The sequence below is a fragment of the Capra hircus genome, chromosome 5 (genome assembly GCF_001704415.2).
Source record: "Capra hircus breed San Clemente chromosome 5, ASM170441v1, whole genome shotgun sequence".
NCBI lineage: Eukaryota > Metazoa > Chordata > Mammalia > Artiodactyla > Bovidae > Capra > Capra hircus.
In genome coordinates this window covers 103,152,490-103,166,614 of record NC_030812.1, presented here as the reverse complement: position 1 = coordinate 103,166,614, position 14,125 = coordinate 103,152,490, and the positions used below count along the sequence as shown (strand labels likewise).

General features: G+C 50.7%; 1 protein-coding gene across 1 annotated transcript in view; it reads right to left on the bottom strand.

Moving 5' to 3' along the window:
- Nucleotides 1-14,125, bottom strand: part of VWF (von Willebrand factor) — a 150,430-nt gene that overhangs the window by 94,234 nt on the left and 42,071 nt on the right. The window lies entirely within an intron of this gene.

Below are 14,125 nucleotides of genomic sequence, written 5' to 3'. Positions count from 1 at the left end.
CTTTACCACTAGTGCCATATCGGAGATGTTAAATCATGAAAAAAAAAAACAAAAAGCGTTGGTAATTTTTAAACTCGTGTTTTTGTTTTTCACAATTTAACGTTTCTGAAATCAGAGCACATCTTAAAATCAATATCGCACTTTGTCTTCAATTTGACATGAGGCAGTATTGTTGCTATAACTGATGCCCACAGGGTACACGATTTCCTTCCTGTACAGGCATGTTTTCAGAGTGAAGGGAAGCCAGCTGTTGATGGAAAGACTTCAGCTAAAATGAAGGAAGTACAAGAAGAGCGAGCTGAGTCCTGGAGGGTCAATCAGAGCAAATCCACGTTCATAAAGGGGATGGTGAAAAAGAGCAAACAAGTAACAAATTTTCAGGAGAGAGAACTCCAATCTCCTCTAAGTGTACAAGGTCAATCAGGACAAGGCTGGTTCTGATCAAGGAGCCAGCCCCGTGGTCTCTAGAGGAATAGAAATCTGACCCAGCGCTTCTTCCCACCTGGGAGAGCCACCTGGGGGGAGCCCCAAGGTCATGTGGTGGTCCCGGGGAAATGTGTGTCCTGTCCACAGTGCCCTGCCCTTGCCTGACTTGCACAGTTTGCCATCAGAACCAGGGCCCTGATTTCCACAGGCCCCTGGGAGGACCCAGGGAGCTCCGAGGCCAGCTGGCCCAAGCAGTTGGGCGTAACTGGTTCCCTCTGCACCTGAGAAAAGCAGCAGTCACATGGACTGCTAAATTGCAAAGCTGCAGCAAGCAGGCTTGTTCAAGGATTATTAGCAGCTCTGCAAACTGAGAGCTGTGGCTGAGAACAGCCTCCCTCCCTCCATGACCCTACCCTCCTGAGCTCTCCCCCGCACCCTCACATGGCAGAGAAAAAGGAGAGGCTTAAGTCCAGCTTTGCCCCAGTGTGGCGGTGGGGATGGGGACAAAGCTCATTCTTCCATGGAAAAGGGCATCCTGGAGTAAAACAAGACTCCAGCTGCAGACACTGCCTCACAGGTGGACACATGGAGCAAGTGACTGATGAACAAAGATGGCCGCCTTGGGCCTGTGTTGCCGAGGTGATGACATGCGCCGGTCCTTTACCACCCGAGCACTTCAGGGGAAGCTGAGGTTTCTGAAGACAACACCAGCAAGAGTCCTGCCCTGGCTCTGGTATGACATCACAGCCCTGGGCCCAGCTTCTGCCTCTTCCCTGTGCTGGCTGTGTGACCCCAGGGGATGCTGCTTACCTAACCCCACTTCCTCTGTGGCTGCAATAATAACAGCGCCTATTTGAAAAGACTATGGCAAACTGTGACTGCACCACACTATGACTTGGACCCTGAAAAGACGTAAGTCAGAGCAATGTGTTTTCCAGTAGTCATGCACGGATGTGAGAGTTGGACCATACAGAAGGCTGAGCGCTGAGGAACTGATGCTTTCGAATTGTGGTGTTGAAGAAGACTCTTGAGAGTCCCTTGGACAGCAAGGAGATCAAACTAGTCAATCCTAAAGGAAATCAATCCTGAATATTCATTGGAAGGACTGATGCTAAAGCTGAAGCTCCAATACTTTGGCCACCTGAGAACTCATAAGAGCTGACTCATTAGAAAAGACCCTGATGCTGGGAAAGATTGAGGGCATGAGGAGAAGGGGGCGACAGAGGATGAGATGGTTGGATGGCATCACCAACTCAATGGACAAACTCCGGGAGATAGTGGAGGACAGGGGAGTCTGACATGCTGCAGTCCGTGGGGTCACAAAGAGTTGGCTGTGACTTAGTGACTGAACAACAATCTGAAAGGACGAAAGTGAAGACTGGATGGAATAATGCACGCCAGAGGCTTAGCCTTAGAAATGGTGACCCCGTTTCACCATCATCATTGTCACTGACATTGATATCCTGGCCACCAGAGAGAGCCCTTCCACTGTCCTTACTGCCATCAGGCATCTCTTCAGAATAGTGAACAGGTCGCCAGCAGGACAGAAGGATATCTTTGTCCCTTTTCCCATCTCCATCTGCCTGGGTTGTACAGGGGTGAATGGTTGCCAAGGCAACACTATCAATTCACTAGTATCTTGGGGGTTCCCTGGTCAACAGAGGGCTGCTGTTATTGATCTTTGCTTTGGGACAGTCACAGTCCTCCAGAACAAGGTGGGTGTCTTTCCACTGGGGGTGGCTAGGGGAGGACCCCACTTTTCTTTCTGGTAGACAAGTCTAAGAATCTCCATCATCACTTGCACCTGAGACCCCAGGAAGGAGGCTGAGGCTTGTGTCTGATTCTTTCCATCCTGTCCCACTGCCTGGCCCATCAGAAATGCCACTCAGGATCTTCCCTGGTGGGCCAGGGGTTAAGGCTTCACCTTCCAAGGCAGGGGGTCCAGGTTCCATCCCTGGTTGGGGAACTAAGTTCAGCTAAGCCTCACAGCCAAAACACCAAAACATAGAACAGTCAGTTCAGTTCAGTCGCTCAGTCGTGTCTGACTCTTTGCAACCCCATGAACCACAGCACGCCAGGCTTCCCTGTCCATCACCAGCTTCCAGAGTCCACCCAAACCCATGTCCACTGAGTCAGTGATGCCATCCTACCATCTCATCCTCTGTTGTCCCCTTCTCCTCCTGCCCTCAATCTCTCCCAGCATCAGGGTCTTTTCAAATGAGTCAGCTCTTCGCATCAGGTGGCCAAAGTATTGGAGTTTCAGCTTCAACATCAGTCCTTCTAATGAACACCCGGACTGATCTCCTTTAGGATGGACTGGTTGGATCTCCTTGCAGTCCAAGGGACTCTCAAGAGTCTTCTCCAACACCACAGTTCAAAAGCATCAATTCTTCAGTGCTCAGCTTTCTTCACAGTCCAACTTTCACATCCATACATGACCACTGGAAAAACTATAGCCTTGACTAGATGGACCTTTGTTGACAAAGTAATGTCTCTGCTTTTTAATATGCTATCTAGGTTGGTCATAACTTTCCTTCCAAGGAGTAAGCGTCTTTTAATGTCAATATGGTGACAAGTTCAATAAAGACATTAAAAAAAAAATGTGCTATGCTTTAGTCGCTCAGTCGTGTCTGACTCTCTGCAACCCCAAGGACTGTAGCCCGCCAGGCTCCTCTGTCCACGGGGATACTCCAGGCAAGAACACTGGAGTGGGTTGCCACGCCCTCCTCCAGGCGATCTTCCCCACCAAGGGATCAAACCCAGGTCTCCCTCATTGCAAGTGGATCCTTCACTGTATGAGCCACAGAGAAGCTCTTTAAAAAAAGGTTCACATAAAAAAAAAATGTGGAGGAGGTTACTGGTCTCTTACAGGGCAGTTGAGGGTACTCCTGGGGTAGGGGCAGGAGCTTGGGCACTTGCCTACCTCTTGCCACACACACAATTTGGAACCAGAGGGAAAAAAGAACCAAAGGCAACTCCGTGGGGTTTTCTAGTGGTGGCTCCCATCGCCTGGGCTGTAGGACAGAGGCTTCAAGCAGTCCCTGCACCACATAACCAGCTCCCAGGCACAGGGACCAGGCCCCTCGGCGGACACAGAACCAGTCAGAGGAAGGGAGAAACCCAGGAGTCCAGGCGTCCCTTCCCCCTTTCAGAGCCCAGGGTGGGGGAGCAGGGTCCAGTGTGGCTCGTCTCCAGCTGGCCCACCTTCATCCCTGCTCGCTGGAAAAGTGGGAACAGTACTCCAGCACATTTCCTGGGAGGTCCCTGGAGGTAGTAAATGGTTTTCAGAAAGCCTTAGCAAGAAGGGTAGGTTCTGATCACTTGCCTGCAGGAGGGAATGGATTTCTGCAGACATGGCCACCTCCCTTAGAACAGTTCCTGAGGCCTCGACCATCTGCATCTAAAGCCTGCCTAGCCTTTCTTTCTCAGAGAAAAGGGAAAAGCTGTCCTCTGGTCAGCCCTGGCCTGAGCTTGGTCATGAGAGTGACCACAGTGTGAAGGTCAGGGAGGATTTCCAGATGCCTGCCAGCCTTTAAAGCCCAACTGGCCTTATCCCACAACGGTAGCACAGTGGCACACCTGGCCTGCCATCTGCTCCTTCCAGGATCCCCTGATCCATCACCCGCGTCCTGATTCGTCCCAGGGCACACAGCCTGATCCGTCCCGGGGCACTCCATCCACTGTAGAGTCTGGTGAGCAGGCCTGGGTTTTCATGCCTATTACCACATGCCCTCATGGAACCCAAGTCATCTGTGATGTAGGTGTGCTTTGCCTGTCTCCTTGTCCACAGGAGCTGGACATAGTCAAGACTGGCAGTTTTGGGTGGGTCAGGAGGACACAAGTTCCTGCGTGGCTGAGCACCCCTGCCAGGCCAGGCCCCAGGCAGGATACCTCCATGGACACAAGTCCAAGATGGAGCTACTGTGTCCTCTGAGAGCCATGGAGAGACAGGGACCAGCAGGAGGTGATCATATGGTCACTCAGCAAGCATTTAGCTGTGCGGTCAATAGAAAAGGCAAGTCTAAGTCCCATCCCCATTTGGAAGGCCAAGTCCCAGCATATGAGGGAGGCAGGGAGGCCTGGCCTTCCACGGCCTGAGCCCAGCCTCCTTCTCTCGCTCACCCCTCCGCCTCCCCACGTCCTGCATTACTTATAGTTTCCTGAACACACCCCAATGTCTTGTTCAATTTCTTGCACATCTACTATGTCCAGGCACTGTGCCAGGCAAGACCCACAATAGAAAGCTAGTTAGATGCTCCCATAGGCCCCTGGGTGCATCTGCACTGGTCTCCATTTCCGGGGCCATTTCCCCATTTCCCTGCAGGCTTTTCAAAGACAGGAGCTGTATTCCCAAGTCACGCATGAAAGTGAAAGTGTTAGTCGATCAGTCATATCTGACTCTTGGCGACCCCATGGACTGTAGCCCACCGGGCTCCACCGTCCATGGGATTCTCCAGGCAAGAATACTGGAGTGGGTAGCCATTCCTTTCCCCAGGGGATCTTCCTGACCCAGGGATCGGACCCAAGTCTCCCACAGTGCAGACCGATTCTCTATCATCTGGGCCACCAGGGAAGCCCAAGACATGCATAGCAGGCTGTACGAAAGCGCTAGATCAACAGTCACGACAACGGCAATGAGAGAGTCATACCCTCCAGTTCTCAGGGAGTTTTCAATAGACCTGCACCAGGTATTTCCATGGGGAAGGTTTATATCACGGCCTGAAGACCTGGTCTCAGTATAAACGTTGTCTCCCCAAGGGTGTGGCCAATCACAGCAAGAAGGAAGCTGCCGCCGAGACACCAGGGAAGGAGGTACAGTCTGAACCAGGCTCTGGACACTACACAGGACTTACTTAGGTTTCAGGCCACACCAGACAAGGCCAACGGCCAAATTCAGACAGCAGGAGACAGAGTAATTACGGTCGAGCCAAACCCTGCGTTGCTAACAGACACCCCAGGAAAGGCACAGCTGCCCCTGAGACGCTGCTCTGATAGGTCAGTGCCTGGGCTTCTCCTAGCAGCTAATTCTGAACCTTATCATGGTCCCAACCTTGCGGACTCTCCTTGAATCAGCTTCTGTTTTCTCCCAAGCTGGTACTCCAGACCCTCTCTTTGTTACTCCCCGAGTAAAGCACTAGGAGGTGTCTTTCTCTGGGCACTCCATCCACCATAGGAATTGGTGAGCAGGCCTAGGTTCCCAAGCCTGTTGCCATGTGTCCTCATGGAACCCAAGCCATCCGTGACACAGGTGTGTCTCCATATGTCTCCTCGTCCGAGGGAGTGGACACAGTCATGCCCGGCAGTGTTGGGTGGGCCAAGGGGACGCAAGGAGTGGGCAGCTTCCTCTGACTGCTCATCACTCACCCAAGGCCACTGACCTATAGTGCCCCCAGCTGATGGCCCTGCAGAGTCTCCACCCTTTTCCTGCTTTAAGGACAGACAGACCACACCCTTCTCCCCTCTGTGGTGGTCTGTGCTCTCTGTAACCCAACGAATAAAGTTGTTTCAGAGACCAGCAGGTCACCCACTCCCACACAGAGGCCTGAAGACCCCTTCAAAGAACACAAACTTCAGGACTTCCCTGGTGGTCCAGAGGCTAAGACTCCACTCTCCCAATGCAGGGGCCGGGTCAGGGAACTAGATCCCTCATGCTGCAACTGAGATCCAGCACAGCCAAATAAAAATGAGAAAATATTTTTTAAATAAAGTTAAAATTTTTTTAAAGAACCCAAACCTCAGAAGCTAAATACAGCTTTTCTGATTTAGAAACTGAGGCAGGAGAGAATAAAGAATTCAATAGGTCAGTAGTTCTCAAAGTGTGGTCCAGGGACCCCCTCAACAAACTCCCAAGATCCTTGCAGGAATCCTCAAGATCAAAACTAGTTTCATAATAACACTAAGATGTCATCTGACCTTTATGCTCTCATTCTTTTGCAAAAGCACAGTGGAATTTTCCAGAGACTACATGATGTGTGGACTCACAACAGGCTGGCTGCAGATGCAAACGTAAGAACCAGCTGCTTTCTCTCCAGCCAGACAGTGAGGAGGTCTGTAGAACTGTGAGACAACACTATCCTCCTCTCAAGTTTTTTTTTTTTTTTTTTTTTGGCTTGGAATTTATACTCATTTTTATTAAAAAGATGGTATTTGTGTTAAATTGGAGAAGGAAATGGCAAGCCACTCCAGTATCCTCGCCTGGGAAATCCCATGGATGGAGGAGCCCGGCAGGCTACAGACCATGGGGTCGCAAAGAGTCAGACATGACTTAGCAACTGAGCAAACACACATTCATGTTAAATATCATGTCTTAGTTTTAAATAAATGTGTATGTTTATGATTTTTCCTTTTGATATCTAATAGGGTAAATATTCGGAAAAGGCAATGGCAACCCACTCCAGTACTCTTGCCTGGAAAATTCCATGGACAAAGGAGCCTGGAAGGCTGCAGTCCATGGGGTCGCAAAGAGTCGGACACGACTGAGCGACTTCACTTTCACTTTTCACTTTCATGCATTGGAGAAGAAAATGGCAACCCACTCCAGTGTTCTTGCCTGGAGAATCCCAGGGACAGGAGATCCTGGTGGGCTGCCGCCTATGGGGTTGCACAGAGTCGGACACGACTGAAGCGACTTAGCAGCAGCAGCAGCAGTAGCAGCAAGGTAAATGTTGACAGGCATAAGCCATATAAACACACACTCTGGGACTTCCTTAGTGGTGCAGTGGCTAAGACTCTGTGCTTCCAATGCAGGGGGCCTGGGTTCAATCCCTGGTTATGGAACTCGATCCCATATGCCACAACTAAGAGTTTAAATTCTGCAACTAAAGGCCGCACACGCTGAAATGAAGATCAAAGATCCCACGTTCAGCAACTAAAGTGCATCTAAATAAAAAATAAATATTATTTTTAAAAAGCAGAATCTTTGGGATCCTCAATTATTTTTAAGAGTGTAAAGCAGTCCTCAGCCAATTTAGTTTGCCAACAGCTATACTGGTGAAGGAGTCACTGAGCTGAACTCAAACCCTGATTTCACCCCACAGGCCAGGCACCTGCCACTTAGCCACAGTTCACCTGGTTTTCCACAACCCCAATGCCCCCCTCCCCGCCTTGTTTCCTATCAGCCGGATTAGAAAACAGTGTAGCCCAGTGGATATAGCACAGGTTTTAGAAAGATCGACCCCATCGCTCACAAAATGTGTGACTTCAGGAAGATCATCTCCCCTCTTGGTACCTTTATTTCCTCACCCTTAAAAGAGGGAGATTGTGGAAGAGATGGAAAGTTGTCTGGATCTATTCCTCCCTTCTTTCTTAGAAAACTGCTGGGCACAGAGCCACTGAGAACAAAGATTTGATTTTTCAGCCTCCCTTGCAGCTGGGAGTGGTCGTAAGACTAAGCTTTGCTCCCCTCGCTAACCCCAACATACGCAGGAAGGTCTTGTGTGACTCCCAAGAAGCAGACTCCAAAGGAAGAGGTGCTTCTTTCAACCCTTCTCTTTCTATGACTGGAATGCGGTCATGATGTCTGATGCTTAAGCAGCCATTTGGGGCCATGAGGCTGAGGACAACAGGGAAACGAGACCGAAGGACCCTTCACCCAACACCATGGCATCAGTACTGGGCATCCCCCTCTGAACTCCTGCTCAGTGAAAGAGAGATGCACTGCTCTACCTTGAAAGCTGTTTCTACTTTAGCTATCCTGGCACAGCAGGACCTAGTCTTAAATGAGATGGCAATGCGTGCCTTCAACTTTCCTGCAAAATAAAACTAAATGACGTAACACAGGGAGTGCAATCGACTGCTTGTAACTATTCTCATTGCCTGCTGTCAGTACTAGCCAAACAGCTCGAAGATGGCTTCTCCTCAGCTCTCTGCTAAACCATTCTGGCAGGGAGACCAAAGAGGGTCAGCTAATTCACTTCCAGCATCTCCCTGGCTCCGATGCCCAGCATTAGCTACTTCTCCCTTCCTGCATCTCTCGTCTGTGGTGCCAGAGGCTGGCGAGAGTGCGCCAGCCCCGGTCCATCAAGCCATGACCTCACCCTGCCTGGGTGGGTGTGCAGACCCAATTGGAGTCCAACTTAATCACATTTTCAGTTCATTAAAAAGCACCAGGCCTCCTCCCTGGAGATGCTAAGCCAGTTGGAGGGAGAAGGAGAGAAATGTTCATCTCCCCAAGGGCAGACGGGGCGGGGGCGGTGGGGATCGAGGAGATAAAAAACAGGAGTGAGAGAGATCTGGAGCTTAGCTCTTGCGTTGGTTCTGGAACAGTTGACAAAGGAGCAGGGGTGGGGGGCATTCCTAGGTCTGGAGTGAACAAAGGGGAAACTAACAGATAAAGTGCAGGATTGTTCAGCCCAGCCCTGAAGTGGGTGTTCAGCGGCTGCCCCCTGGGGAGGTCTGGAGGCGCCTAGACCTGAAGTGGTCCAAAGCAGTGGGTTCAGGAATTCACCCCCAGGGAAGGGCCCAGTTTCTTATTGTTCAGCCTGCAAGGATGAGTGGGGGAGGGTTGCTGATTCTATTTATAACTTCTGCCTGGCTTGGGATTCCCTCCCACATTCCAAGATCTGGCTCAAAAGACCCCATGAAACTGGCTGATAGATTTCCACTAAACGGATGCTTTCTGTGAAGCTGGAGATTCCTCTCTATGAGATAGTCAGAGTACAGCCTTCATGAGAAGTAAGATAACTGGATATGTCCCTGAAGTCCCCAGTGCCATGGGAGATGGCTACAGAACCCTCCAAAGGACCCATCTCCCACTCTGTGCTCCTGGGCAGCATCTGAGCAGGGGTCAGGGCAGGACCAGCTGGCCGGGAGGACAAAGGCCTGGCATCAGCCCCGGGTTCCCAGTTTGAGGTCTGTCCAAGCTCTGGGTCTGGAACAGCTCCACCCACCCTGCTCCCAGTCAGAAAAGGTCGTCAGCTCTGTGATAAGAACTGTTGCACCACATGCTCCTTAACTGACTCCGGATGGCATTCACGTGGTCCTCTTTCACGGCTGTTCACTGTCTCCCCTGTGTCTTGTCCCTGAGTGAGATTGCAAATACAACCTCAATAAAAAACATCTCAGTAAGTACGTGCCATCAGGCCCCTGCAGCTTCCTATCCTTGCCAGGAGAGGAGGAAGGGAAAGAAAGCCACTTGGGGAAAGTCTCAGGAATGTGTGTGTGTGTGTATACGTGTGTGTGTGCATATGTGTGTGTGTCTTTGCATGTGCATGTATCTAAGTGCATATGTGTATGTATAGGTGTAAATTGTGTGTGTGTGTGTGTGTGTGTGTGTGTGTGTGTGTGTGCCTATGTGTAAACTAAGCTTTAGTTTTCCGCTAAACTAAAGCATCCGTTTAGTGGAAATCTATCAGCCAGTTTCATGGGACCTTTTGAGGCAGATCGTGGCTTATGAGGGGAAATGTGCTGGGTTAGGGATACAGCCGTGGCAATGGCACCCCCCTCCAGTACTCTTGCCTGGAAAATCCCATGGACAGAGGAGCCAGCCTACCAGTAGGCTGCAGTCCATGGGGTCGCTAGGAGTCGGACACGACTGAGCAACTTCACTTTCACTTTTCACTTTCATGCGTTGGAGAAGGAACTGGCAACCCACTCCAGTGTTCTTGCCTGGAGAATCCCAGGGACGGGGGAGCCTGGTGGGCTGCCGTCTATGGGGTCACACAGAGTCGGGACACGACTGAAGCGGCTTAGCAGCAGCAGCAGGGATGCATTTGCATCTGCTTAATTTAAGGGTAGCTTCCCTGGTGTGGGCAGGCAAAGAATCTATCTGCAGTGCAGAAGAGGAGGGAGACTCAGGTTCAATCCCTGGGTGGGGAAGATCCCCTGGAGGAGGAAATGACAACCCACTCCAGTATTCTTGCCTGGGAAATTTCATGGACAGAAGAACCTGGCGGGTTACAGTTCATGGGGTTGCAGAGAGTCAGACACGACTGAGCAACTGAACACACACACACAATTTAAGGAAAAACTTTAAACCCAGTGGCAGCCCCTGAACTCTGCCATGAGGCTAGACCTCCAAAGGCAGAATGGCCAGCGTCACTGTCCCACCACCACCACCAGCCTGCGGGCTCCCTGCCCCTCCTGCCTCCCTGCACTCAGATGAGTGAGGGGATTTGCCGGAAAGGGAAAGGGTGCTTATTTTCTCAGTGGTCGGTATCGGGCAGAGCTTTGCTGGTCTTCAGAGGGGAGACTGAGCTGCAGAACAGGGGTGCGACTATGTGAGGACACAGCAAAGCTCTAGAAACTGCGGATTTTGGCAAAGTTGGCAAAGTCTCCAAAACAAATCCCCACTCCTTAACCTCTGGATGACTTGAGAGAGCAGTTCTCATACCACAGAAAGGGGAATGTGTGAGTGTGTGTATACATGTGTGTGTGCATGTGTGTGCATATGTGTGTATGTGTATTTACAGGTGTATATCATGTATGTGTGTATATGTGTGTCTTTGAGTGTGTTGCGTACGTGTATGTATATATGTATTCGTGTGTATGTGTATATGTTTGTGTACTGTATGTGTGTATGCATGTGTATATATAGGTGTGTATGTATTGTGTGTGTATATGAGTGTGTGTATGTATACGTGTGTATAAATAGGCATGTATATGTGTGCATAAGTGAAGTGAGTGAAGTCACTCAGCCGTGTCCAACTCTTTGCGACCCTGTGGACTGTAGCCTACCAGGCTTCTCCGTCCATGGGGTTCTCCAGGCTTGTGTTCAAAACCCAGCTCAGATCTACTCATCGCTGGGACCAAGTGGGTGGGCCCCCTCTGCAGAGCCAGGTCAGGTCCCCGATAACTAACTCCTCCAGGGTTCCTGGATTACAAGGATCTCTTCTTGAGATATACTGACCTTCCCTAAACCAGACTCTCCCGGCACAATTGCTCTCTCTTAAGAATCACAACTATTCTACCAAACAAACAAACGTAACAAAATTCATCCCAATCTCCAAGAAAAGTCTATTCTAGGCCATGAATGCAGGAGGCCAGGAGAGGAAGCAAGGATGCCAGGAGTGGACGTGGCCAGTAAGCCCTCAGCTCTGCCAGGGAACTGAGTCCCTCCGCCACCAGGTCACCTCCCTCCAGGCCTGTGAGCTTCCTCCCAGGGCAGCTGTGGGCAGAAATAGGAGAAAGAGCTGGGTAGGCACTTCGCAAATAAAAGGCGTGGGCGATATTTCATGCAGGGAACTGTTATGGTCATTCAAAAGTAAACGTGAGTGTTTACAAATGTTAGCTCCAGCACAGACAGGTGACTTCTTAGGGGAAGAGGCTTTACAGGTGAACGGTGGGCTCTTCAGAGGAGGAGGCAAGGGGGAGAAGATGTGCAGACATGAACAGCAACAGAACAAAAGAAATAAGGATTGTGTTCACTCGCACACACACAAAACGCTAAAATCGGAACCAGTGGAAAACAGGCAACCTGGGACTGTTAGGTGACTGACAGGAGCACCACTGGACGCGAAGTCCTGAGTAAGATTTGGAGAAAGCAGACTGCAGGGATCTTGCTTCCCCAGGATTCAGCGCCACTGAGGGCGCTTCCCTTGTGGTTCAAGAAGGTAAAGAATCTGCCTGCAGTGCAGGAGACCCAGATTTGATCCCTGGGTCAGGAAGATCCCCTGGAGAAAAGAATGTCGACCCATTCCGGTATTCTTACCTGGAGAATTCCACAGACAAATGGGTCTGGCAGGCTACAGCCCATGGGCTCACAACAAGTCGGACACGACTAAGCGACTGCTGCTGCTGCTTCTGCTGAGTCGCTTCAGTCATGTCCAACTCTGTGCGACCCCATAGACGGCAGCCCACCAGGTTCCTCCGTCCCTGGGATTCTCCAGGCAAGAACACTGGAGTGGGTTGCCATTTCCTTCTCCATTCATGAAAGTGAAAGTGAAGTCACTCAGTCGTGTCCAGCTCTTAGCAACCCCATGGACTGTAGCCCTCCAGGCTCCTCCCATCCATGGGATTTTCCAGGCAAGAGTACTGGAGTGGGGTGCCATTGCCTTCTCTGAACTAAGTGACTAACACTCCCTAAATTCCTTAAAACAGCACTTTCCCAGCAGAGGATGGTAAAGTGTCTCAAGAAAAGGGTGTCTTTTTCTAATTAGAAAGAATATCGCATAGACCAGCTGCATCCCCCACCCAGCCTCCCGGAGCCCTGGGCTTCACACTGCAGACAGGACTGCGGGATAAAAACTTAAGATCCCTGTGAAAGGTTCAACCTACGCTGACATTTCCTAGGCTGTCAGATTTTTTTTTTTTAAGTGACCTAAGGATCTTTCTAAAACCTTCACTGTGCAGTGGAGTTACCTGCAAATGAATACCAATTATTTGAGTATCTATAGCTTGGCACTTTTTATTACTAGATCTGCACCCTAAGCCCCAGACGCCAGCAGCCCTGCCCTCGGAGAAGCTAAATTGAACGGCAAATCTGTGTGCAATCAAACAAGCCATTATGCATCCCAGTAGAGAGGCTCCAGTTTTGTTGGCATAACAAGGAAACATTCATTCCCCTGGGTATAAGTAATATGACCTGGCTCTCAACGAGCTGACTCCTTGCTGCTACCTCGGAAAGACAGAGAGCTCCTGGCAGCTGGGTCAGCACCATCTCCCCTACCGAACACTTGGCCACAGTGGCAGACACTTGTAAAGGGATTTACCAGCCTCGACTTCTGACTGAACCCAGGGACCCAGTGACACCCAACAGGCTGTAGACAATTCCAGAGACGGCAGTTATCACCTCCCTGGAGATGTCTTTGTGCTTCCCAGCCAATGAGGGCGCCCCGCTCATGGACAAACACAGCCTGATTGGATGATGAAGCCCCGCCCCCTCTTCTCAGGTAAACAGCCTGAAACTGGAGTTCGGGAGGAACTTGTGCCTTGGGAGGTGTGAGTGTTCAGGGGCCTTGGCCCAGCTCTGAGAACTTAGTAACCAGTTTCTTAAACTGCTCCCAGGACACTGGTTAGTAAGAACCTTAACACCCAGGAGACAAAGTGAGTAGCGAGTGTACAGCTGGAGCTCCCAAAGGCCCAGGGGAAACAAACAGGGCCTCTGTGGATTCTCTGCCCCCACCTCCCATCCCCCTCTGTCTCCAGGAGACAGAGTGCCAGGCTGCCTCCTCCACTCAGGCCTCTGTATCAGATTTCCCCGTTTGGAAATCCTGTCTTCACCCCCCACTTCTTAGGTGTAAATGAGAGTATTCCTTTGTACCCTGAGGGTGGGAGCATCTATCTTGAGCTTATCCTGTGATGCCTGTGTTTTGCAAACTAAAGTGAGACAAAGCCCATGCCCTGGGTATCAGAGGTGCCCATGAGCTGCCCACCTAACTCGCCAACTAACCCCCCCACCCCCTACCCTTCCTATCCCCCGTTACACACCTCAATCCTACCCCTGCCTAGAGAACACTGGAAAGGGCAGAAGACAGCTAACTACAACCATAGGTGGAAGTTTAAGTTTGGAAACAAAAGGAAGAGATGATAAAATCCCTTCTTCTCTGCTCCTCGCTGCTCAGGGCTCCTGGAGTCCCCTCAGCCCCAAATTCCCCTGGGTTACAAGCAGCCCCAGAAGAAAAGCTGGCTTCTGCCTGTTCCCCACCCTCCGTGTCCAGGTGCCTCTGAACCTCACTCTCCTTCTAACCCCACACTGTGCTCAACTGCCCCAGAAAGAATGGGGTTATAGCTGGAGAGGAGAGAAAGAAGGAATTTTGAGCTT